The sequence below is a fragment of the Zalophus californianus genome, chromosome 14 (genome assembly GCF_009762305.2).
Source record: "Zalophus californianus isolate mZalCal1 chromosome 14, mZalCal1.pri.v2, whole genome shotgun sequence".
Classification (NCBI taxonomy): domain Eukaryota; kingdom Metazoa; phylum Chordata; class Mammalia; order Carnivora; family Otariidae; genus Zalophus; species Zalophus californianus.
This window is the reverse complement of record NC_045608.1, coordinates 29,812,998-29,839,446: the sequence shown is the minus strand read 5'-3', so window position 1 is coordinate 29,839,446 and position 26,449 is coordinate 29,812,998.

The following is a 26,449-nucleotide window of genomic DNA, read 5'->3' as shown; positions in this document are numbered from 1 at the left end:
ACCCAGCTAGTATCTCTAAAGTCATGGTTCTGAACTCTAGGTCCGACATCGTACTAATGTCCGTATTGAGTAAGTCCCTGGCTGACGGTACTACCTCTTGTTCTTTTAGCTGAGGTGATGTTTTTCGTTTTGTCATTTTGTCCAGAGGAGAATAGATGAATGAGAGAACAAAATGCTAACAGGTTTACAACGTCCCCAGCAAATATACTGTATACAATTCCGAAAAGACCTGAAACCAGGGGAAAAGAAAGGGAAAGAAAGAAAAAAGAAAGAGAAAAAAAAAGATAAAAAGAAAAACAGAACAATACAAAAAAAGCAGAATGTGATCAAATATGATCAGGCTAGTGAATAGATCAGTGCCACACACTAGATTTTGGGCGTATTTTGGTCTGTTAGAAAAAAGTGTCTCCAAAATTTTAAAGGAAGAAAGACATATATGTACAAAATAAGGGTTGATACAATGAAGGGATAGAAGATGACTGTAAAGATGAAAATTATAAAAGATTTTATAAAAGGACTTGATAAGAAGTTGTTTGAAAAAAGAAAGAAGATTAAAAAAAAAAAGAAAAAAGGGACAGAATGTGATCAGGCAGGAGACTAGAACAGAGCCATACACTAGTGATTTAGGGTATATTTTTATCTGTTAGAAGAAACTGTATTTCAAAATTTTAAAGAGAGAACAACTTATATATATATGCCAAAAATAAGGGTAACTACTATGAAGGGATAAAATATGACTCTAAAAATGAAAAATAAAAAGTGGTTTTTTTTTTTAAAAGAGATTGTTAAGATGTTGGTTGAAAAGGGAAAAAGAATAAAAAAACAGTTAACAAAAATTAACTTTGATGAACTAATGAATCATGTTAAAAAAAAGCCATGAATTCTATGTGCAGTATTCCCCTAGCGCTGGAGTTCTCCCGTTCTCCTTGATGGGTAAACTTGGTCTTGGCTTGCTGGCTGTTCGTGCTGATCTTCTGGGGGAGGGGCCTGTTGCTGTGGTTTCCAAATGTCTTTGCTGGAGGCTGAATTGCCCCGCCCTTTTCGGTCCGGGCTAAGCAAGCTGCTCGGGTTTGATCTCAGGAGCTTTTGTTCCCTGCAAGCTCTCCGTACAGCCTTGGAGGACCAGGGCAAAAATGGTGGCCTCCCAGTCTCCACCCGGAGGAGCTGAGAACTCGGGGCCCCGCTCCTCAGTGCGCCCCCAGAGAAAAGCAGTCACTCCCTTCTCCCCAGTCTCCGGCCACACTCTGAGCTCACCCGGCCTGTTCCCGGGCGTTGCTATCTCTGGTACCCGACCCCGTGTGGAGTCTCCAAACCCAGCAGATCCCTGCAGTGCGCTCCTGCGCCGGTCCTCCCCGGGAAGGAAGGGGAATCTCCCTGGATATGCCGCTTGTTGGGTCCTTGCTGGAGGAGCAGTGGCCCAACTGGCCCGCGGATCACAGTTTATGGCAACCCCAAGCTGAGAGACCGCGCCTCACCTCCATCCCTGCAGCCAGTTTCCCCGCTCCGATACCTGGGAGCTCTGGTGCACTCAGGCTCCCCCGGTCTTTCTGTGACCCCAAGGGTCCTGAGACCACACTGTCCCGGGAGGATTCCACCCTCTGCTTAGCCAGTGGAGCGACATCCCTCAGCGGAGCCGACTTCTAACAGTTCTGATTTTGTGCTCCATGACTCTATTACTTGCCAGAAGCGACCGGCGGAGGCCCCTCCCCCGCCGTCTATCCTCCCGAATATTGCCTCAGATTCACTTCTCCGCACGTCCTACCTTCCAGTAAGTGGTCGCTTCTCTGTTCAGAGAGTTGTTGCTACTCTCCTCTTCGATCTCCTGTTGAGTTCGTAGGTGTTCAGAATGGTTTGATTCCTATTCAGCTGAATTCCTGAGACCAGATGAAATTTAGGTCTCCTACTCCTCCGCCATCTTGCTCCACCCCAGGGTGGGCATTCTTGACATGTTCCTGATCTTAAGGGAAAGGCTTTCAGCTTTTCCCCATTGAGGATGATATTCGCTGTGGGTTTTCCATAGATGGATTTTATGAACTTGAGGAATGTTCCCTCTATCCCTATAGTCTGAAGAGTTTTAATCAGGAAAGATGTTGTATTTTGTCCAGTGCTTTTTCTGCATCAATTGAGAGGACCATATGGTTCTTCTCTCTCCTCTTATTAATGTGTTCTATCACATTAATTGATTTGCGAATGTTGAACCACCATCTTGCATCCTTGGGATAAATCCCACTTGGTCATGGTGGATGATCCTTTTATGTACTATTGGATCCTATTAGCTAGGATTTTGTTGAGGTTTTTGGAATCCATATTCATCAGGGATATTGGTCTGAAATTCTCCTTTTTGATGGGGTCTTTGCCTGGTTTGGGGATTAAGGTAATGTTGGCCTCATAGAATGAGTTTGGATGTTTTCCTTCTGTTTCTATTTTTGAAACAGCTCAGTACAATAGGTATTATTTCTTCTTTGAATGTTTGGTAGAATTCCCCAGGGAATCCATCAGGCCCTGGACTCTTGTTTTTTGGGAGGTTTTTGATCACTGCTTCAATCTCGTTACTGGTTATTGGCCTATTCAGGTCTTCAATTTCTTCCTGTTTCAGTCTTGGTAGTTTATAGATTTTCAGGAAGACCTCCATTTCATCCAGATTGCTCAGTTGATTGGCATATAGTTGTTGATAATAATTTCTAATAATTGTTCCTATTTCCTTGGTGTTAGTTGTTATCTCTCCCCTTTCATTCATAATTTTATTAATTTGGGTCCTTTCTCTTTTCTTTTCGATAAGTCTGGCCAGTGGTTTATCGATCTTATTAATTCTTTCAAAGGGCCAGCTTCTAGTTTCGTTGATCTGATCTACTGTGTTTCTGGTTTCTAATTCATTGATCTCTGCTCTAATCTTAATTATTTCTCTTCTAACGCATGGCTTACGCATCGTTTGTTGCTTTTTCCCTAGTTCTTTAAGGTGTAGAGTTAGTTGGTGAATTCGGGATTTTTCTAATTTTTGAGTGAGGCTTGGATGGCTATGCATTTCCCCCTTAGGATTGCCTTTGCAGTATCCCATAGGTTTTGGACTGATGTGTTTTTGTTCTCATTGGTTTCCAAGAATTGTTTAAGCTCTTCCTTGATTTCCTGGTTGACCCAAACATTCTTGAGCAGAGTTGTCTTTAGCTTCCAAGTGTTTTAATTTCTTCCAAATTTTTTCTTGTGATGGAGTTCCAATTTTAAAGCATTGTGGTCTGAGAATATGCAGGGAATAATCCAATCTTTTGGTATCAGTTGAGACCTGATTTGTGACCCAGTATGTGGTCTATTCAGGAGAAGGTTCCATGTGTACTCTAGAAGAATGAGTATTCTGTTGTTTTAGGGTGGAATGTTCTGTATATATCTATGAGGTCCATATGGTCCAGTGTGTCATTCAAACCTCTTGTTTCTTTGATGATTTTCTGCTTTGATGATCTATCTATTGCTGAGAGTGTAGTATTGAGGTATCCTACAATTAACATATTGTTATCAATATGACTCTTAATTCGGTTAACAGTTGGCTTATGTAGACGGCTGCTCCCATGTTGGGGGCATAGATATTTACAATTATTAGATCTTCTTGTTGGATAGACCCTTTAAGAATGATATAGTGTCCTTCTGTGTCTCTAACTACAGTCTTTAGTTTAAAATCTAATTTGTCTGATATAAGAATTGCTACACCAGCTTTCTTTTGCGGTCCATTGGCATGGAAGATGGATCTCCATTCCTTCACTTTCAGTCTGGATGTATCTTTATGTTCAAAATGAGTCTCTTGTAGACAGCATATGGATGGGTCCTGTCTTTTTATCCAATCTGCAACCCTGTGTCATTTATGGGAGTATTTAGGCCGTTCACATTGAGAGTGATTATTGGTAGATGTGAATTAATTGTCATCATGTTGCCTGTGAAGAACTTGTCTTTATAGATTGTGTAAATTTCTGTTGTATATCACTCTTGGGGTCTTTCTCCTTTTATAGGACCCCCCTTAATATTTCTTGCAGGACTGGCAAAGTGGTCACATATTCTTTCAGTTTCTATTGGTCTTTGAAGCTGCTCTGCATCTCTCCATCCATTCTAAATGACAGCCTTGCCAGATAAAGTCTTCTTGGTTGCATGTTCTTCTCGTTTAGTACCCTGAATATGTCTTGCCAGGCCTTTCTGGCTTGCCAGCTTTCTGTGGGTAGGTCTGACATTATTCTGATGTTTCTCCCTCTGTACATAAGGAATCTCTTCCCCCTAACTGCCCTTAAGGTAGTTTCCTTGGTTCTAAGATTTGCGAGTTTTACTATTACATGCGGGGATGTTGGCCTGTTTTCCTTGATCTTAGGAGGGGTCCTCTCTGCCTCTAGGACACAAATGTTTGTTTCATTCCCCAGATTAGGGAAGTTCTCAGCTATGATTTGCTCAAATATATCTTCTAGTCCTCTCTCTCTCCACCCTCTCAAGGATTCCAATAATTCTGAAATTGGAATACTTCATGGTGTCACTTATTTCTCTGATTCTATTTTCATGAATTCTGAGCCTCCTCTTTTCCCTTTTTATCTATTAAATTGTCTTCCCGGTCACTAATTTGTTCTCCTGCCTCACTTACCCTAGGTGTTAGATTATCTAGATTAGATTGGATCTCATTGATAACATTTTTAAGTTCTGCCAATTCAGCTTTCATTTCTGCCCTTACAGACTCTATGATGCCATTAATTGATTTCTCCATTCTAGCTATTGTCTTCACAATTGCTCGCCTGAATTCCATCTCCAAGATCTTGGTTATATCTGCATCCATTTGTACATCTGCAGCGTAAGTCATAATTTGAGTCTTTCCATTTTGGGGGTTCCTCCTCCTAGTCATTCTGTTGATGGGTGGTTGAGGGAATGTATAGAGTCAAATTATTGACCAGAACCCAAGCAAGATGCACCTGTTTTCTAGGGACCTTAGGGTTGCTGGCCTCTTGTTTTCTCAGCCTGTCTTCTGGGGGAGGGGCCTGCTGCACTGTGACTCAGGCAACCCTGTTTGGGCAGAGTTGTTCTGCCCCCTGTGGCGGGGGATGGGCTCAGTGGAAACGGTTTTTGGGGGGCTTTTATTCTCTGGTGGCTTTCCCTGGTGGCTTTCCACATCTCTTCCGAGAGTCAGAGCAGAAGAGACCATTTCCAACCCTCTGCCTCACAGCAGAGAGATCATAGTCTGTTCTTCAGTGAGCTGTCCAGGCCACACTCTCTCCATTTCTGTCTGTGCTGCTATAAACTGCAGCGACCTGGGTTGTGCACTCCTTAGCTGCTCTCCCAGTCCTGCCTCCAGGTTGGGGCTCATCTCTGCCCTTTGTGTTTCTAAAACCACCAGCTGCTCCCAGTTTGCATGCATACCCCCACCGCTCCGGTTTCCATCTAAAGTCCTTTCCCGGTCACTACTGGTCTATGAGTCTGTGCCCCATTCCCAGCGTGGGAGGGTAATGCTCACCAGCTGGGCAGGATTCCCATGACCAGGTTCCCTCCCGCTGCAGTTTATCCTGATATTTTCCCACGGAATCATGGCTCCCCACTTCGTACTTCAAAACCAACCACCTGCGATCTTCCATTTGTAGAGATCCAGATCTTCTTACATCTCCGGCTGATTTCATGTGTGCTCAGATTGGTCTGGTAGATGTCCAGCTCAATTCCACAGACCAGTTGGAATAGGGTCCCTTACTTCTCTGCCATCTTTTCCAAAAACCCCCATGTATGTATATTTGTAAAGAATAACTGGATTATTGAGGGGGCGGAGCAAGCTGGCGGAGGAGTAGCAGACCTGGATTTCGTCTGGTCTCAGGAATTCAGCTGAATAGGGATCAAACCATTTTGAACACCTACGAACTCAAAAGGAGATCAAAGAAGAGAGTAACAACAACTCTCTGAAGAGAGAAGCGACCACTTACTGGAAGGTAGGATGTGCGGAGAAGTGAATCTGAGGCGATATTCGGGAGGATAGATGGCGGGGGAGGGGGCCTCCGTCGGCCGCTTCTGGCAAGTGCTAGAGCCACAGAGCACAAAATTGGAACTTTTTAAAAATTTTTTTATTGTTATGTTAATCACCATATATTACATCATTAGTTTTTGATGTAGTGTTCCATGATTCATTGTTTGTTCATACACCCAGTGCTCCATGCAGAATGTGCCCTCTTTAATACCCATCACCAGGCTAACCCATCCCCCTACCCTCCTCCCCTCTACCCTCCGTTTGTTTTTGAGAGTCCATCATCTTTCATGGTTCGTCTCCCCTCTGACTTACTCCCCTTCATTCTTCCTCTCCTGTTATCTTCTTCTTTTTCTTTTTTCTTAAAATATGTTACCTTATTTGTTTCAGAAGTACAGATCTGTGATTCAACAGTCTTGCACAATTCACAGTGCTCACCGTAGCACATACCCTCCCAAATGTCTATCACCCAGCCACCCCATCCCTCCCACCCCCAAACACTCCAGTAACACTCACTTTGCTTCCTGAGATTAAGAATTCCTCATATCAGTGAGGTAATATGATACATGTCTTTCTTTGATTGACTTATTTCACTCAGCATAACACCCTCCAGTTCCATCCACGTCGTTGCAAATGGCAAGATCTCATTCCTTTTGGTGGCTGCATAATATTCCATTGTGTATATATACCACCTCTTCTTTATCCATTCATCTGTCGATGGACATCTTGCCTCTTTCACAGTTTGGCTATTGTGGACATTGCTGCTATAAACATTGGGGTGCACGTACCCCTTCGGGTCCCTACATTTGTATCTTTGGGGTAAATACCCAGTAGTGCAATTGCTGGATCGAATGGTAGCTCTAATTTCAACTGTTTGAGGAACCTCCATACTGTTTTCCAGAGTGGTTGCACTAGCTTGCATTCCCACCAACAGTGTAGGAGGGTTCCCCTTGCTCCACAGCCCCGCCAACATCTGTCGTTCCCTGACTTGTTAATTTTAGCCATACTGACGGGTGTGAGGTGGTATCTCATTGAGGTTTTGATTTGGATTTCCCTGATGCCGAGCGATGTTGAGCACTTTTTCATGTGCCTGTTGGCCATTTGGATGTCTTCTTTGGAGAAATATCTGTTCATGTTTTCTGCCCATTTCTTGATTGGATTATTTGTTCTTTGGGTGTTGAGTTTGATAAGTTCTTTTTTTTTTTTTTTTTTTTTAAATTTTTTATTGTTACGTTAATCACCATATATTACATCATTAGTTTTTGGTGCAGTGTTCCATGATTCATTGTTTGTTCATAACACCCAGTGCTCCATGCAGAACGTGCCCTCCTCAATACCCATCACCAGGCTAACCCATCCCCCTACCCCCCTCCCCTCTAGAACCCTCAGTTTGTTTTTCAGAGTCCATCATCTCTCATGGTTCGTCTCCCCCTCTGACATACTCCCCTTTTCTTCCTCTCCTGTTATCTTCTTCTTTTTCTTTTTTCTTAAAATATGTTGCGTTATTTGTTTCAGAAGTACAGAACTGTGATTCAACAGTCTTGCACAATTCACAGCGCTCACCGTAGCACATACCCTCCCCAATGTCTATCACCCAGCCACCCCATCCCTCCCACCCCCAACCACTCCAGTAACACTCAGTTTCTTTCCTGAGATTAAGAATTCCTCATATCAGTGAGGTCATGTGATACATGTCTTTCTCTGATTGACTTATTTCACTCAGCATAACACCCTCCAGTTCCATCCACGTCGTTGCAAATGGCAAGATCTCATTCCTTTTGATGGCTGCATAATATTCCATTGTGTATATATACCACACCTTCTTTATCCATTCATCTGTCGATGGGCATCTTGGCTCTTTCCACAGTTTGGCTATGGTGGACATTGCTGCTATAAACATTGGGGTACACGTACCCCTTCGGGTCCCTACATTTGTATCTTTGTGGTAAATACCCAGTAGTGCAATTGCTGGATCGAACGGTAGCTCTAATTTCAACTGTTTGAGGAACCTCCATACTGTTTTCCAGAGGGGTTGCACCAGCTTGCATTCCCACCAACAGTGTAGGAGGGTTCCCCTTTCTCCACATCCCCGCCAACATCTGTCATTCCCTGACTTGTTAATTTTAGCCATTCTGACGGGTGTGAGGTGGTATCTCATTGAGGTTTTGATTTGGATTTCCCTGATGCCGAGCGATGTTGAGCACTTTTTCATGTGCCTGTTGGCCATTTGGATGTCTTCTTTGGAGAAATATCTGTTCATGTTTTCTGCCCATTTCTTGATTGGATTATTTGTTCTTTGGGTGTTGAGTTTGATAAGTTCTTTTTTTTTTTTTTTTTTTTTAAATTTTTTATTGTTACGTTAATCACCATATATTACATCATTAGTTTTTGGTGCAGTGTTCCATGATTCATTGTTTGTTCATAACACCCAGTGCTCCATGCAGAACGTGCCCTCCTCAATACCCATCACCAGGCTAACCCATCCCCCTACCCCCCTCCCCTCTAGAACCCTCAGTTTGTTTTTCAGAGTCCATCATCTCTCATGGTTCGTCTCCCCCTCTGACATACTCCCCTTTTCTTCCTCTCCTGTTATCTTCTTCTTTTTCTTTTTTCTTAAAATATGTTGCGTTATTTGTTTCAGAAGTACAGAACTGTGATTCAACAGTCTTGCACAATTCACAGCGCTCACCGTAGCACATACCCTCCCCAATGTCTATCACCCAGCCACCCCATCCCTCCCACCCCCAACCACTCCAGTAACACTCAGTTTCTTTCCTGAGATTAAGAATTCCTCATATCAGTGAGGTCATGTGATACATGTCTTTCTCTGATTGACTTATTTCACTCAGCATAACACCCTCCAGTTCCATCCACGTCGTTGCAAATGGCAAGATCTCATTCCTTTTGATGGCTGCATAATATTCCATTGTGTATATATACCACACCTTCTTTATCCATTCATCTGTCGATGGGCATCTTGGCTCTTTCCACAGTTTGGCTATGGTGGACATTGCTGCTATAAACATTGGGGTACACGTACCCCTTCGGGTCCCTACATTTGTATCTTTGTGGTAAATACCCAGTAGTGCAATTGCTGGATCGAACGGTAGCTCTAATTTCAACTGTTTGAGGAACCTCCATACTGTTTTCCAGAGGGGTTGCACCAGCTTGCATTCCCACCAACAGTGTAGGAGGGTTCCCCTTTCTCCACATCCCCGCCAACATCTGTCATTCCCTGACTTGTTAATTTTAGCCATTCTGACGGGTGTGAGGTGGTATCTCATTGAGGTTTTGATTTGGATTTCCCTGATGCCGAGCGATGTTGAGCACTTTTTCATGTGCCTGTTGGCCATTTGGATGTCTTCTTTGGAGAAATGTCTGTTCATGTCTTCTGCCCATTTCTTGATTGGATTATTTGTTCTTTGGGTGTTGAGTTTGATAAGTTCTTTATAGATTTTGGATACTAGCCCTTTATCTGATATGTCATTTGCAAATATTTTCTCCCATTCTGTCGGTTGTCTTTTGGTTTTGTGGACTGTTTCTTTTGCTGTGCAAAAGCTTTTTATCTTGATGAAATCCCAATAGTTCATTTTTGCCCTGGCTTCCCATGCCTTTGGCGATGTTTCTAGGAAGAAGTTGCTGCGGCTCAGGTCGAAAAGGTTGCTACCTGTGTTCTCCTTTAGGATTTGGATGGACTCCTGTCTCACGTTTAGGTCTTTCAACCATTTGGAGTCTATTTTTGTGTGTGGTGTAAGGAAATGGTCCAGTTTCATTCTTCTGCATGTGGCTGTCCAATTTTCCCAACACCATTTGTTGAAGAGACTGTCTCTTTTCCATTGGACATTCTTTCCTGCTTTGTCAAAGATAAGTTGACCATAGAGTTGAGGGTCCATTTCTGGGCTCTCGATTCTGTTCCATTGATCGATCTGTCTGTTTTTGTGCCAGTACCATACTGTCTTGATGATGACAGCTTTGTAATAGAGCTGGGAGTCCGGAATTGTGGTGCCGCCAGCTTTGTTTTTCTTTTTCAATATTCCTCTGGCTATTCGGGGATCTCTTCTGGTTCCATACAAATTTTAGGATTATTTGTTCCATTTCTTTGAAAAAAGTGGGTGGTATTTTGATGGGGATTGCATTGAATGTGTAGATTGCTCTAGGTAGCATTGACATCTTCACAATGTTGGTTCTCCCAATCCATGAGCATGGAACGTTTTTCCATTTCTTTGTGTCTTCTTCAATTTCTTTCCTGAGTATTTTATAGTTTTCTGAGTACAGATCCTTTGCCTCTTTGGTTAAATTAATTCCTAGGTATCTTGTGGTTTTGGGTGCAGTTGTGAATGGGATCGACTCCTTGATTTGTCTCTCTTCTGTCTTGTTGTTGGTGTCTAGGAATGCCACTGATTTCTGTGCATTGATTTTATAGCCTGCTACTTGACTGAATTCCTGTATGAGTTCTAGCAGTTTTGGGGTGGAGTCTTTTGGGTTTTCCACATACAGTATCATATCATCTGCAAAGAGTGAGAGTTTGACTTCCTCTTTGACGATTTGGATGCCTTTGATTTCTTTTTGTTGTCTGATTGCTGTGGCTAGGACTTCTAATACTATGTTGAATAGCAGTGGGGAGAGTGGACATCCCTGCCGCGTTCCTGACCTTAGGGGAAAAGCTCTCAGCCTTTCTCCATTGAGAATGATATTCGCTGTGGGTTTTTCGTAGATGGCTTTTATGATATGGAGGTATGTACCCTCTAACCCTATACTCTGAAGAGTTTTGATCAAGAAAGGATGCTGTACTTTGTCAAATGCTTTTTCTGCAGCTATTGAGAGGATCATATGATTCTTGTTCTTTCTTTTGATAATGTATTGTATCACGTTGATTGATTTGCGGATGTTGAACCAGCCTTGCAGCCCAGGGATAAATCCCACTTGGTCGTGGTGAATAATCCTTTTAATGTACTGTTGGATCCTATTGGCTAGTATTTTGGTGAGAATTTTTGCATCCATGTTCATCAAGGATATTGGTCTGTAATTCTCCTTTTTGATGGGATCTTTTTCTGGTTTTGGGATCAAGGTAATGCTGGCCTCAGAAAATGAGTTTGGAAGTTTTCCTTCCATTTCTATTTTTTGGAACAGTTTCAGGAGAATAGGTATTAATTCTTCTTTAAATATCTGATAGAACTCCCCTGGGAAGCCATCTGGCCCTGGGCTTTTGTTTCTTGGGAAATTTTTGATCACTGCTTCAATTTCCTTAGTGGTTATAGGTCTGTTCAGGTTTTCTATTTCTTCCTGGTTCAATTTTGGTAGTTGGTACATCTCTAGGAATGCACCCATTTCTTCCAGGTTATCTAATTTGCTGCCATAGGGTTGCTCATAATATGTTCTTATAATTGTTTTTATTTCTTTGGTGTTGGTTGTGATCTCTCCTCTTTCATTCATGATTTTGTTGATTTGGGTCATTTCTCTTTTCTTTTTGATAAGTCTGGCCAGGGATTTATCAATCTTGTTAATTCTTTCAAAGAACCAGCTCCTAGTTGTGTTGATCTGTTCTACTGTTCTTTTGGTTTCTAGTTCATTGATTTCTGCTCTGATCTTTATGATTTCTCTTCTCCTGCTGGGTTTAGGCTTTATTTGCTGTTCTTTCTCCAGCTCCTTTAGGTGTAGGGTTAGGTTGTGTATTTGAGACCTTTCTTGTTTCTTGAGAAAGGCTTGTATTGCTATACACATTCCTCTCAGGACTGCCTTTGCTGTATCCCAGAGATTTTGAACGGTTGTGTTTTCATTTTCATTGGTCTCCATGAATTTTTTTAATTCTTCTTTAATTTCCTGGTTGACCCATTCATTCTTTAGTAGGATGCTCTTTAGCCTCCATGTATTTGAGTTCTTTCCGACTTTCCTCTTGTGATTGAGTTCTAGTTTCAAAGCATTGTGGTCTGAAAATACGCAGGGAATGATCCCAATCTTTTGGTACCGGTTGAGACCTGATTTGTGACCTAGGATGTGATCAATTCTGGAGATGTTCCATGGGCACTAGAGAAGAATGTGTATTCCGTTGCTTTGGGATGGAATGTTCTGAATATGTCTGTGAAGTCCATTTGGTTCAGTGCGTTATTTAAAGTCTTTATTTCCTTGTTGATCTTTAGCTTAGATGATCTGTCCATTTCAGTCAGGGGGTGTTAAAATCCCCCACTATTATTGTATTGTTGTCAATGTGTTTCTCCGCTTTTGTTATTAATTGCCTTATATAATTGGCTGCTCCCATGTTCGGGGCATAGATATTTACAATTGTTAGATCTTCTTGTTGGATAGACCCTTTAAGTAGGATATAGTGTCCTTCCTCATCTCTTCTTACAGTCTTTGTTTTAAAATCTAGTTTGTCTGATGTAAGGATTGCCACCCCATCTTTCTTTTGGTGTCCATTAGCATGGTGAATGGTTTTCCACCCCCTCACTTTCAATCTGGGGGTGTCTTTGGGTCTAAAATGAGTCTTGCAGACAGCATATGGATGTGTCTTGTTTTTAATCCAATCTGATAGCCTGTGTCTTTTGATTGGGGGGCATTTAGCCCATTTACATTCAGAATAACTATTGAAAGGTATGAATTTAGTGCCATTGTATTGCCTGTAAGGAGACTGTTAACTGTATTTTGCCTGTGTTCCTTTCTGATCTATGCTGCTTTTAGGCTCTCTCTTTGCTTAGAGGACCCCTTTCAATATTTCTTGGAGGGCTGGTTTCGTGTTTGCAAATTCCTTCAGTTTTTGTTTGTTCTGGAAGTTTTTTATTTCTCCTTCTATCTTCAATGATGGCCTAGCTGGATATAGTATTCTTGGCTGCATATTTTTCTCGTTTAGTGCTCTGAAGATATCATGCCAGTCCTTTCTGGCCTTCCAGGTCTCTGTGGATAGGTCTGTTGCCAATCTAATGTTTCTAACATTGTAGGTTACATCTCCTAGGCTGCTTTCTAGATTTTCTCTTTATCTCTGAGACTCATAAGTTTTACTATTAGATGTCGGGGTGTTGACCTATTATTATTGATTTTGAGAGGGGTTCTCTGTGCCTCCTGGATTTTGATGCCTGTTTCCTTCCCCACATTAGGGACGTTCTCTGCTATTATTTGCTCAAATATACCTTCTGCCCCCCTCTCTCTTTCTTCTTCTTCTGGGATCCAAATTATTCCGGATCTGCCGCTTGTTGGGTCCCTACTGGGGGAGCAGTGGCCCAACTGGGCCGCGGATCACATTTTATGGCAACCCCGACCTGAGTGCCCACGCCTCAGCTCCGTCTCTGTGGCCAGCTTCCCCGCTCCAATACCTGGGAGCTCTGGCGCACTCAGGCACCCCCAGTCTTTCTGTGACCCCAAGGGTCCTGAGACCACACTGTCCCGGGAGGATTCCACCCCCTGCTTAGCCACTGCAGCGACATCCTTCAGCTGAGCCAACTTCTAAAAGGTCCGATTTTGTGCTCCGCGGCTCTATCACTTGCCAGAAGCGGCCGGCGGAGGCCCCTCCACCGCCGTCTATCCTCCGGAATATCGCCTTGGATTCACTTCTCCGCACGTCCTACCTTCCAGTAAGTGGTTGCTTCTCTGTTCAGAAAGTTGTTGCTACTCTCCTCTTCGATCTCCTGTTGAGTTCGTAGGTGTTCAGAACGGTTTGATCTCTATTCAGCTGAATTCCTGAGACCAGACAAAATCTAGGTCTCCTACTCCTCCACCATCTTTCTCCGCCCCCTCCAAAATTGGAACTTTTGGAAGTCGGTTCCGCTGAGGGACGTCACTCCAGTGGCTAAGTGGGAGGTGGAAACCACGCGGGACAGTGTTGACTCAGGACCCTCGGGGTCACAGAAAGACTGGGGGTGCCTGAGTGCAGCAGAGCTCTGGGTATAGGAGCAGGGAAGCCGGCTGCAGAGACGGAACCAAGGTGCGGGCTCTCAGCTCGAGGTGGCCATAAACTGATCCGTGGCCCAGTCGGGCCACTGCGCCTCCAGCAGGGACCCAATAAGCAGCAGAGCTGGGGAGACTCCCCTTCCTCCCCCGGGAGGAGGGGCGCGGGAGCACACCGCAGGGATCTGCTGGGTTTGGAGACTCCACACGGGATTGGGTGCCAGAGATAGAAACGCTCAGTCACGGGCCAGGTGAGCACGGAGTGCGGCCGGAGACCGGGGAGACGGGAGTGACTGACTGTTTTTCTCTGGGGGCGGACTGAGGTGTGGGGCCCCAAGTTCTCAGCTCCTATGGGCAGAGAGTGGGAGGCCACCATTTTCACCCTGTTCCTCCAAAGCTGTACCGAGAGCTTGCAGGGAACAAAAGCTCCTGAGAGCGAACGCAAGCAACTTGCTTAGCCCAGACCGACAAGGGCGGGGCAATTCTGCCTCCGGCAAAGATATTTGGGAACCACAGCAACAGGCCCCGCCCACAGAAGATCAGCATGAACAGCCAGCAAGCCAAGACCAAGTTTACCGATCAAGGAGAATGGGAGAACTCCAGTGCTAGGGGAATACTGCACATAGAATTCATGGCTTTTTTCCATGATTCATTAGTTTTTCAAAGTTATTTTTTAACTGTTTTTTTGTGTTTTTTTTTAATTTTTCTTGTTCCCTTTTTCAACCAACATCTTATCAATCCCTTTTTTTAAAAAACATTTTTTATTTTTCATTTTTAGAGTCATATTTTATCCCTTCATAGTAGTTACCCTTATTTTTGGCATATATATATATAAGTTCTTCTCTCTTTAAATATTGAGATACAGTTTCTTCTAACAGATCAAAATATACCCTAAATCAGTAGTGTATGGCTTTGTTTTAGACTCCTGCCTGATCACAGTCTCTCCCTTTTTTTCTTTTTTTTAAAATCTTCTTCTTTCTTCTTTCAAACAACTTCTTATCAATTCCGTTTATAAAACCTTTTATAATTATCATCTTTACAGTCATATTCCATCCCTTCATTGTACCAACCCTTATTTTGTACATGTATGTCTTTCTTCCTTTAAAATTTTAGCAGGCACTTTCTTCTAACAGACCAAAATACACCTAAAATTTAGTGTGTGGCACCGATCTATGCACTAGCCTGATCATATTTGATCATATTCTTTTTTTTTGTTTTGTCCCGTTTTTGTTTGTTTTTATCTTTTTCTTTTTTTTCCCTTTCTTTTTTCTTTCTTTCCCTTTCTTTTCCCCTGGTTTCAGGTCTTTTCTGATTTCTATAGAGTATGTTTGCTGGGGACGTTGTTAACCTGTTAACATTTTGTTCTCTCATTCATCTATTCTCCTCTGGACAAAATGACAAGACGAAAAAATCGCCTCAGCAAAAAGAACAAGAGGTAGTACCGTCTGCCAGGGACCTACTCAATACGGACATTAGTATGATGTAGGACCTAGAGTTCAGAATCATGATTTTAAAGATACTAGATGGGCCTGAAAAAAGCGTGGAAGTTATTAGAGAAACCCTTTCTGGAGAAATAAAAGAACTAAAATCTAACCAAGTCGAAATCAAAAAGGCTATTAATGAGGTGCAATAAAAAATGGGGCCACTAACTGCTAGGATAAATGAGGCAGAAGAGAGAATCAGCAATATAGAAGACCAAATGATGGAAAATAAAGAGGCTGAGAAAAAGAGAGATAAAGAACTACAGGATCACGGGGGCAGAATTTGAGAAGTAAGTGATACGATAAGACGAAACAACATTAGAATAATTGGAACCCAGAAGAAGAAGAAAGAGAGAGAGGGGCAAAAGGCATATTGGAGCAAATTATAGCAGAGAACGTCCCTAATGTGGGGAAGGAAACAGGCATCAAAATCCAGGAGCACAGAGAACCCCTCTCAAAATCAATAAAAATAGGTCAACACCCTGACATCTAGTAGTAAAACTTAGGAGTCTCAGAGACAAAGAGAAAATCTAGAAAGCAGCTCGGGAGAAGAGATATGTAACCTACAATGTTAGAAACATTAGACTGGCAACAGACCTATCCACAGAGACCTGGCAGGCCAGAAAGGACTGGCAAGATATCTTCAGAGCACTAAACGAGAAAAATATGCAGCCAACAATACTATATCCATCTAGGCTGTCATTAAAAATAGAAGGAGAGGTAAAAATCTTCCAGGAAAAACAAAAACTAAAGGAATTTGCAAACACGAAACCAGCCCTAAAAGAAATATTGAAGGGGGTCCTCTAGGCAAAGAGGGATCCTAAAAGCAGCATAGATCAGAAAGGAAAACAGACATATACAGTCACAGTCTCCTTACAGGCAATACAATGGCACTAAATTCATATCTTTCAATACTTACCCTGAATGTAAATGGGCTAAATGCCCCAATCAAAAGACACAGGCTATCAGATTGGATTAAAAAACAAGACCCATCCATATGCTGTCTGCAAGAGACTCATTTTAGACCCAAGGACACCCCCAGACTGAAAGTGAGGGGGTGGAAAACAATTTACCATGCTAATGGACACCAAAATAAAGCTGGGGTGGCAATTCCTATATCAGACAAATTAGATTTTAAAACAAAGACTGTAATAAGAGATGAAGAAGGACACTATATCTTACTTAAAGGGCCTATGCAACAAGAAGATCTAACAATTGTAAATATCTATGCCCCGAACATGGGAGCAGCCAATTATATAAGGCAATTAATAACAAAAGCAAATAAACACATTGACAACAATAGAATAATCGTGGGGGACTTTAACACCCCCTGACTGAAATGGACAGATCATCTAAGCAAAAGATCAACAAGGAAATAAAGACTTTAAATGACACACTGGACCAAATGGACTTCACAGACATATTCAGAACATTCCGTCCCAAAGCAACAGAATACACATTCTTCTCTAGTGCCCATGGAACTTTCTCCAGAATTGATCACATCCTAGGTCACAAATCAGGTCTCAACCGGTACCAAAAGATTGGGATCATTCCCTGCATATTTTCAGACCACAATGCTTTGAAACTAGAACTCAATCACAAGAGGAAAGTCGGAAAAAACTCAAATACATGGAGGCTAAAGAGCATCCTACTAAAGAATGAATGGGTCAACCAGGAAATTAAAGAAGAATTAAAAAAATTCATGGAAACCAATGAAAATGAAAACACAACTGTTCAAAATCTTTGGGATGCAGCAAAGGCCGTCCTGAGAGGAAAGTATATAGCAATACAAGCTTTTCTCTAGAAACAAGAAAGATCTCAAATACACGACCTAACCGTACACCTAAAGGAGCTGGAGAAAGAACAGCAAATAAAGCCTAAACCCAGCAGGTGAAGAGAAATAATAAAGATCAGAGCAGAAATCAATGAACTAGAAACCAAAAGAACAGTAGAAGAGATCAATGAAAGTAGGAGCTGATTCTTTGAAGGAATTAACAAGATTGATAAACCCCTGGCCAGACTTATCAAAAAGAAAAGAGAAATGACCCAAATCAACAAAATCATGAATGAAAGAGGAGAGATCACAACCAACACCAAAGAAATAGAAACAATTCTAAGAACATATTATGAGCAACTCTATGCCAGCAAATTAGATAACCTGGAAGAAATGGGTGCATTCCTAGAGATGTATCAACTACCAAAATTGAACCAGGAAGAAATAGAAAACCTGAACAGACCTATAACCACTAAGGAAATTGAAGCAGTCATCAAAAATCTCCCAAAAAACAAAAGCCTAGGGCCAATGGCTTCCCAGGGGATTTCTACCAAACATTTAAAGAAGAATTAATACCTATTCTCCTGAAACTGTTCCAAAAAATAGAAATGGAAGGAAAACTTCCAAACTCATTTTATGAGACCACCATTACCTTGATCCCCAAATCAGAGAAAGATTCCATCAAAAAGGAGAATTACAGACCAATATCCTTGATGAACACGGATGCAAAAATTCTCACCAAAATACTAGCCAATAGGATCCAACAGTACATTAAAAGGATTATTCACCACGACCAAGTGGGATTTATCCCTGGGCTGCAAGGCTGGTTCAACATCCGCAAATCAATCAACGTGATACAATACATTAAGAAAAGAAAGTACAAGAATCATATTATCTTCTCAATAGATGCAGAAAAAGCATTTGACAAAGTACAGCATTCTTTCTTGATCAAAACTCTTCAGAGTATAGGGATAGAGGGTACATACCTCAATATCATAAAAGCCATCTATGAAAAACCCACAGCGAATATCATTCTCAATGGGGAAAAGCTGAGAGCTTTACCCCTAAGGTCAGGAACATGGCAGTGATGTCCACTATCACCCCTGCTATTCAACATAGTATTAGAAGTCCTAGCCACTGCAATCAGACAACAACAACAAAAAAAAATGAAAGGCATCCTAATCAGGAAAGAAGAATTAAAACTCTCAGTCTTTGCAGATGATATGATACTGTATGTGGAAAACCCAAAAGACTCCACCCCAAAACTGCTAGAACTCATACAGGAATTCAGTCAAGTAGCAGGCTATAAAATCAATGCACAGAAATCAGTGGCATTCCTAGACACCAACAACAAGACAGAAGAGAGACAAATCAAGGAGTCGGTCCCATTTACAATTGCACCCCAAACCATAAGATACCTAGGAATAAATTTAACCAAAGACACAAAGGATCTTTACTCAGAAACTATAAAATACTCATGAAAGAAATTGAAGAAGACACAACGAAATGGAAAAACGTTCCATGCTCATGGATTGGAAGAACCAAAATTGTGAAGATGTCAATGCTATCTAGAGCAATCTACACATTCAGTGCAATCCCCATCAAATACCATCCACTTGGGCGCCTGGGTGGTTCAGTTGGTTAAGCGACTGCCTTCGGCTCAGGTCATGATCCTGGAGTCCCAGGATCGAGTCCCGCATCGGGCTCCCCGCTCAGCGGGGAGTCTGCTTCTCCCTCTGACCCTCTTCCCTCTCGTGCTCTCTATCTCTCATTCTCTCTCTCTCTCAAATAAATAAAATCTTTAAAAAAATCCACTTTTTTCAAAGAAATGGAACAAATAATCCTAAAATTTGTATGGAACCAGAAGAGAACCCGCATAGCCAGAGGAATATTGAAAAAGAAAAGCAAAGCTGGCGGCATCACAATTCCGGACTCCCAGCTCTATTACAAAGCTGTCATCATCAAGACAGTATGGTACTGGCACAAAAACAGACACATAGATCAATGGAACAGAATAGAGAGCCCAGAAATGGACCCTCAACTCTATGGTCAACTCATCTTTGACAAAGCAGGAAAGAATGTCCAGTGGAAAAAAGGACCGTTTCTTCCACAAATCGTGTTGGGAAAATTGGACAGCCACATGCAGAAGAATGAAACTGGACCATTTCCTTACACCACACACAAAAATAGACTCCAAATGGTTGAAAGACCTAAACGTGAGACAGGAGTCCATCAAAATCCTAAAGGAGAACACGGGTAGCAACCTCTTCGACCTCAGCCGCAGCAACTTCTTCCTAGAAACATCGCCAAAGGCACGGGAAGCCAGGGCAAAAATGAACTATTGGGATTTCATCAAGATAAGAAGCTTTTGCACAGCAAAAGAAACAGTCCACAAAACCAAAAGACAACTGACAGAATGGGAGAAAATATTTGCAAATGACCTATCAGATAAAGGGCTAGTATCCAAAATCTATAAAGAACTTATCCAACTCAACACCCAAAGAACAAATAATCCAATCAAGAAATGGGCAGAAGACATGAACAGACATTTTTCCAAAGAAGACATCCAAATGGCCAACAGACACATGAAAAAGTGCTCAACATTGCTCGGCATCAGGGAAATCCAAATCAAAACCTCAATGAGATACCACCTCACACCCGTCAGAATGGCTAAAATTAACAAGAGAGGAAACAACAAATGTCGATGAGGATATGGAGAAAGGCGAACCCTCCTACCCTGTTGGTGGGAATGCAAGCTGGTGCAACCCCTCTGGAAAACAGTATGGAGGTTCTTCAAAAAGTTGAAAATAGAGCTACCATATGATCCAGCAATTTCACTACTGGGTATTTACCCCAAAGATACAAATGTAGGGATCTGAAGGGGTACATGCATTCCAATGTTTATAGCAGCAATGTCCACAATAGCCAAACTGTGGAAAGAGCCAAGATGCCCATCGACAGATGAAAGGATAAAGAAGGAGTGGTATACAGAATGGAATATTATGCAGCCATCAAAAGGAATGAGATCTTGCCATTTGCAACAACATGGATGGAACTGGAGGGTGTTATGCTGAGTGAAATAAGTCAATCAGAAAAAGACATGTATCATATGACCTCACTGATATGAGGAATTTTTAACCTCAGGAAACAAACTGAGTGTTGCTGGAGTGGTGGGGGGGGTGGGATGGGGTGGCTGGGCAATAGACATTGGGGAGGGTATGAGCTATGGTGAGCGCTATGAATTGTGCAAGACTGTTGAATCACAGATCTGTACTTCTGAAAGAAATAATGGAATATATGTTAAGAAAATAAAAAGAAGAAGAAGATAGCAGGAGGGGAAGAATGAAGGGGAGTACGTCGGAGGGGGAGATGAACCATGAGAGACGATGGACTCTGAAAAATAAACTGAGGTTTCTAGAGGGGAAGGGGTGGGGGGATGGGTTAGCCTGGTGATGGGTATTAAAGAGAGCACGTTCTGCGTGGAGCACTTGGTGTTATGCACAAACAATGAATCATGGAACACTACATCATAAACTAATGATGTAATGTATGGTGATTAACATAACAATAAAAAATTTAATAAAAAAAGAATAACTGGATTATTTTCTCAGCAATACTTTCTGAATAATAGATCTTAAATATGCAACACATGTTGGCAAAATAAATAGCAATTGTTTGATATTTCTTTAATGGCCATAGTAATATCTACAAAAGATTGGTATCACAAGTATAAAAACTTCTAGCTTCAAACTGTTTCATGTGTAGCAAATATAGACCTACACAAAATAGATTAAAAACCAGCACTAAATATATGTAAAGGAGTAGCCATCTAATTATTACATGCAGAATTTTTTTCTTTTTTTCCTTTATTTTAAAGGGAATATGTATGGTAGCCACATATCTTGAATTTTTATTTTTTTGGTACTGTTCCCATTTCTCATAAAATCTGTTAGAAGTCATTAATGAAATATATTGAATTATATCAGTATAGATAATTTCAAATATATAAATCTAATTGAAGAACAAGTTTTTGGTTAACCAACATATTTTGGCTTTTTAAATATGGCCATGGTTGTTGTAATTCATGTCAATCTTCATAATTTCCAAAGATAGGTCAGTATTAAGCAATCTACCACACTAATAAAGGAGAAAAATTGATCATTTGATAGATGATGAAAAAGCATTGTATAAGATTCAATATTCATTAATGATAAACATACTGTTAGGAAACCAGGCAAAAGAACATCTTCAATTTGATGAAAGATTATTTTTAGAAAATTAACATATTGGTGACATTTAAAAAAGCAGTCCTAGTAGAGTTGTGAAAAACAAGGAATTCCTCAATCTTTGCTTCTTTTCACCAGTTTACTGGAGATCCTAGCCAGAGAAATAAATAAGAGAAGAAAAGGATAAGAGGGTTTCAGAGGGGATGGGGTTGAGGGGATGGGGTAGCCTGGTGATGGGTATGAAGGAAGGCACATGTTGTAATGAGCACTGGGTGTTATATGCAAGTAAAGAATCATAGAGCACTATATCAAAACTAATGATGTACTGTATGGTGACTAACAACAACAACAAAAAAGCCATGTTTGCAAATATTATCAGTGTCTACATAGAAAATCCCAAAGAAGCCAAAGACAAAGCAATAAAACTAATAAGCATCATTAGTAATTTTTCATGAAACACAAATGGTTAAAAAACATGAAAATCTACTCTACCTTATTAGCCATCAGGGTAGGCATTGGATACCAGTCAAATTGATGAAAATCTGAAGATATCATGAATTGATGAAGATACAGGAAAACAGGAATTTCCATAGGTTGGTGGTGGAATTGTAAATTGGCACAATCATTTTGGAAAACAAATTTGCATTTTCCAGTTAATTCGAAGTGTGCCCACCCTGTGTGCTCCAGAGGAACTCTTACAGGTTCACAAGCAGACTTACACAAGAATATTTATAGAAGCATTACTCATGATAGTGAACAATTTGAGACAATCTAAATATAAAGCAATGGGAGAACAGACAAGTTGCATTCATACAGTGGAATAACATATAGCAGATATGTTACATAGATAAAAATCTATTGGTATCCATACAAGCAAAAAAAAAAACCAGTTATAGAAAAATGTTCACTATGTTACCATTGATATAAAATTTTTTTTAAAAATGGGGTAAGAGGCAAGATGACAGAATTGTAGGGGACCTCGTTTCATGTGATCCCTTGAATTTAACTGGATATCTATCAAACCATTCTGAAGACCCAAGAATTCAGCCTGCGATCTAAGAGAATATATCTGGAACTCTACAAGCAGAAAAGCAACTGCTTTTTGCAAGGTAGGAGGTGCGGAGTCATGTATCTCTGTGGCGATATCGGAAGATAAATGGAGGGGGGAAGGGGCCTTCATAAGCTGGCTACTGGAAGGTGATATAACACCAGAGTCCAAAGTCAGAACCCTTAGAAATCTGCTCCAGTGAGATGCACCCCTTTCTGAAAGGGCTCCGGGGGTAAAAAGGGCAGAATTCTAGGCTGGTCATTGTGGTCTCAGGATCCCAGGGGACACAGAATAAATGGGAATGCCTGAACCAGTAGACTGCCCAAGCAGTGGAGCAGGGAACCTGGTTATGGTCAGCAGTCCCAGGAGGGACTCTCAGCTTGGGTCCCCATAAACCATGAGCTGGGCCAGTCGGGTGACCGCTCTTTGCCTGAGCACCCTGAAAATGACTAGAACATGCAGGTCATTTACCATCACCTGGGAGGAGTGAAACAGCTGCACCCATGACTGGGCAACAGCTCTCAGGGCAGTGGTTGCCCCGGAAAGCACAGTAGGGTGGCACCCAGCCGTGGCCTGGGAGCAGTGGAGCAGGGTGTGCCCACTGTTATCCTTCCAGGGGGAGTCCCAGGGACGTGCAAGCACCACTGCCTTTGTGTGCCCTGGGACTGCAAACCGTTGCAGACTTGTGCATTCACCCTGCTCCTCTGCTGGGGCCAGGATGCCAGATACTCCTAAGATTTCACCACTATCCTGAAGATGGGTTGATGAGTAATTACAAAATCTTACTAAAAATGCATCCGAATATTATTTGTAATATACCACATATATTATATTAAGAATGTTAGATATTGACAAATGTTGATAAAGAAATGGATGAAGAACACAGTGTCTGAACAAGGTGGGTTCACTAAATGCCAGCACCTCAACTGAATTGGTAAGTTAAGAATATCTTTTACAAAATGGTGCTCAAACACGTCCATTCTGCTTGGGATATTCCATAATATTTACACAAATAATTTTACTTTATACATGTTTTCTTACATCCGCATGCATACAAGCACTGTAAGTAAATTAATACAAGCATCCTTCCAAGACCTGAAACTTAGCTTCACTACATTCAGAATATTTTTGTGGAACAAATAAGCTATGCTGTTGTTGAATGAATTAGCTAAACCATGTTAATTGTACCCCTTTGAATCAAAGTTGAGATAATGTTAACTCAAAGAAATAAAATAAATATTACCTGCTTCTGAAATTGACTTCCAGTTCTTCTCTCTTTTTAATAAAAGTCAAAATTAGACATGCTTTCAAAGAAATTCACCTAGCTCACCTACTGGACCAGTGTGTAGTCTATTAGTCCAGTTGGCTTGAGCTTGGTGCCAGGGACGCAAAACTTGTAGTTGTTTTCTCTCCAACAGCAATAGGGCTTTGCTTGGTTTTGTGGTGCAGGCCCCTAGAAAATCATGCACGATGTCCATAGGCATACCCTCTGGTTGCTGGGACAGCATCATTATTTTTCAACATGAAGGGCAACATGCAACATAGAGAAAAATGAATGAGTACATAAGTAGTATCTCCTCTGCATAGCCTGAATATATGAAATGTATATATATGAATATATGAAAGCCTCATCTGCACCACCATGTGGAAAGCTGCTGGCTAAGTCTGCAGGCATGGGCACTGCCTGAAGCTGACAGCTGGGCTGCTTTGCCTTCATTTTTGCTGTTGCAGGCACTTTTTCCACCATGAAACTGGTTTGGGAAAGACCTGTACAATTCTTGTCATGTAAACCTGATACTGGAAGATTGGGAACTCTCAGACAAAGTCTTTCTTGTGATATTACCATTTCCAAGAGCATTAAAATATCCCTGTTGCCTTTCTGTATATGTAGACACTGCTTGAGTTCAGCAAGGAGCAAAATATAAGGGGCAAATGATACTAAAACCTAAGCACACTTGGGAAGCTTTGATTTTTCTGTCTACTGGCTTCTAATGTTGCTGTTGAGATGTATTGGACTTCTCTCTTTCTTGGTATCTCATAATAAAAATCATGGTAATTATACCTAAGACTACTGGGAAAAGATTAATCAAGTCCTTTAGAACTGGAGGTATCTCATTGGTCACACAGACCAAATGGCTTTTAGTGGCCCTTCATGAGGCTGGCTGTTCTGAATAGCAGGGGTGATGAGTCCAGGCCCCTCCTGCTCAGGGCCTTGTCACTCCCTTGTCCCTGGGGACTTGCAGAACTCCACCTAAATTTTGAAAACCACTGGCCTTATCAAACTCTCACATTATGGCAAGTGCAGGTAAAATGAGGGAATTACCAAGTAGTAGGCAATTGCTAACTTATCATAATTAGGACAGGAATCTAGGTCTCCTGCTCCAGCCAAAGTGTGTTTCCTACTGCACCACAATTCACCCTATAAAATGAGGAAAGGTTTAGTTTGTTGTTCCTGTCGTGGATGAAAACGATACTCAGTGCCCCATGTTCCTCATGAGGCTATGGGATGGCAGCGATGAAGCAGTGTAGCATGCCGTATTTCCTATCAAAAAAGATTTAACATGCTGAGCAGCACATCAGAGATGAACCCAGAATTGGGCCTTCTGTGGAGTAGGTGGGTCAGGGGATTCCTGGGAATATGGCATTCTCCTTACTTATTGTTCTCAAGGTCTTCTCTTTTGGCTTGAATGAGAAGGAGGAATTTTTTATTCATAAGAATCTAAGAGAAAGAGGAAACTGAAGTGAGACAAGGAAATGGAATGACACAGGCCTCCTGGCCAGCACTGGTAGTAGGTTCTCATGGAGAGAAGGTTTAGAGAGGGAAATACAGAGGGAACTGTTTGCACAACTGACCTTGTGAGACTCTGAGCATAAGAAGTGAGAGGCAGGGGCACCTGAGTGGCTCAGTCTGTTAAGTGTCTGCCTTCGGTTCAGGTCATGATCCCGGAGTCCTGGGATCAAGCCCCACGTCAGGCTCCCTGCTCAGTGGGGAGTCTGCTTCTTCCCTTGCCTCTGCTCCTCTTCCTGCTCATGCTCTCTCTCTCTCTCTCTCTCATGCTCTCTTAAATAAATAAATAAATAAATAAATAAATAAATAAATAAATAAATAAATAAATAATCTTTTTTAAAAAAGGAAGTGAGAGGCAGAACCCAGGAGACGGTATCTGCTCTCTCTGCGGAGACAGAAGCTTAATCAGCACTCCCAAACACAGGCAGCTTTGGAAGCTTTTCCATGGATCTAGCAGTTTTCCAAGCTTGGTTCCAGCCCTGGTTATCTGCATACTCCCCTCGATTGCCACTTCAGTCTTATGGCTTTCTTTACCACCACTCTGCTATCAACTCCCAAATCAATCTTGATTAGGCCTCCCTTGTGCTCCCCACTCAAAATGCCAACTGCCCAGTTGATATCTATGCTATTTCCTGGACACCTCACCCTCAACACACTTCTCCTCTTCTGTTCCCCATCTCTAAATACCCTCCCTACAGCCCAGTCAGACTCAGAGCCATTTCAAGTTCCTTTCTATCCCCCTTCCTTCCATATCTAAGCTTTGGACATATCTGTCCATTTTACCTCTAGACTGGATATCTGCATCCTCCATTCTCCATCAGTGACCCAAACCACTATCCCCTCTTGCCCAAAGAACCAAAACAGTATCTGGGTGATCCCTGCTTTGGGTTATTTAATTAATGATCCATAGAGTGCCAGAGATGTTTCTAAAATGAATGCTACTCATTCCCTGGATAAAAACTCTATTACCCTTTAAATGAAACACAACTTTGAAATGGTTGGACGGCTGTTGGTTATCACTCTGTCTTTTGCTTACTGTACTTTGCCTCCACCTCTGTACTCTTTCTTCTCGTGTCCAAAATCTTTTGATCTTGAATCCTTGTAAATAAAATAATTTTCTCTATGTTTTTGCCAGTCATATATTTTGAGTATGTATTTACTAACTATGTACACATCTTATTGTGAATCCTATTTTTAAATCAGTAAAACATAGCTCTTTAGATGTAATAGAAACCTCGGAAGGTGTGCTAGTATTTCTGTCCTCTAGTGGGTTTTCTTGCACACCCCTGGGATGGGGC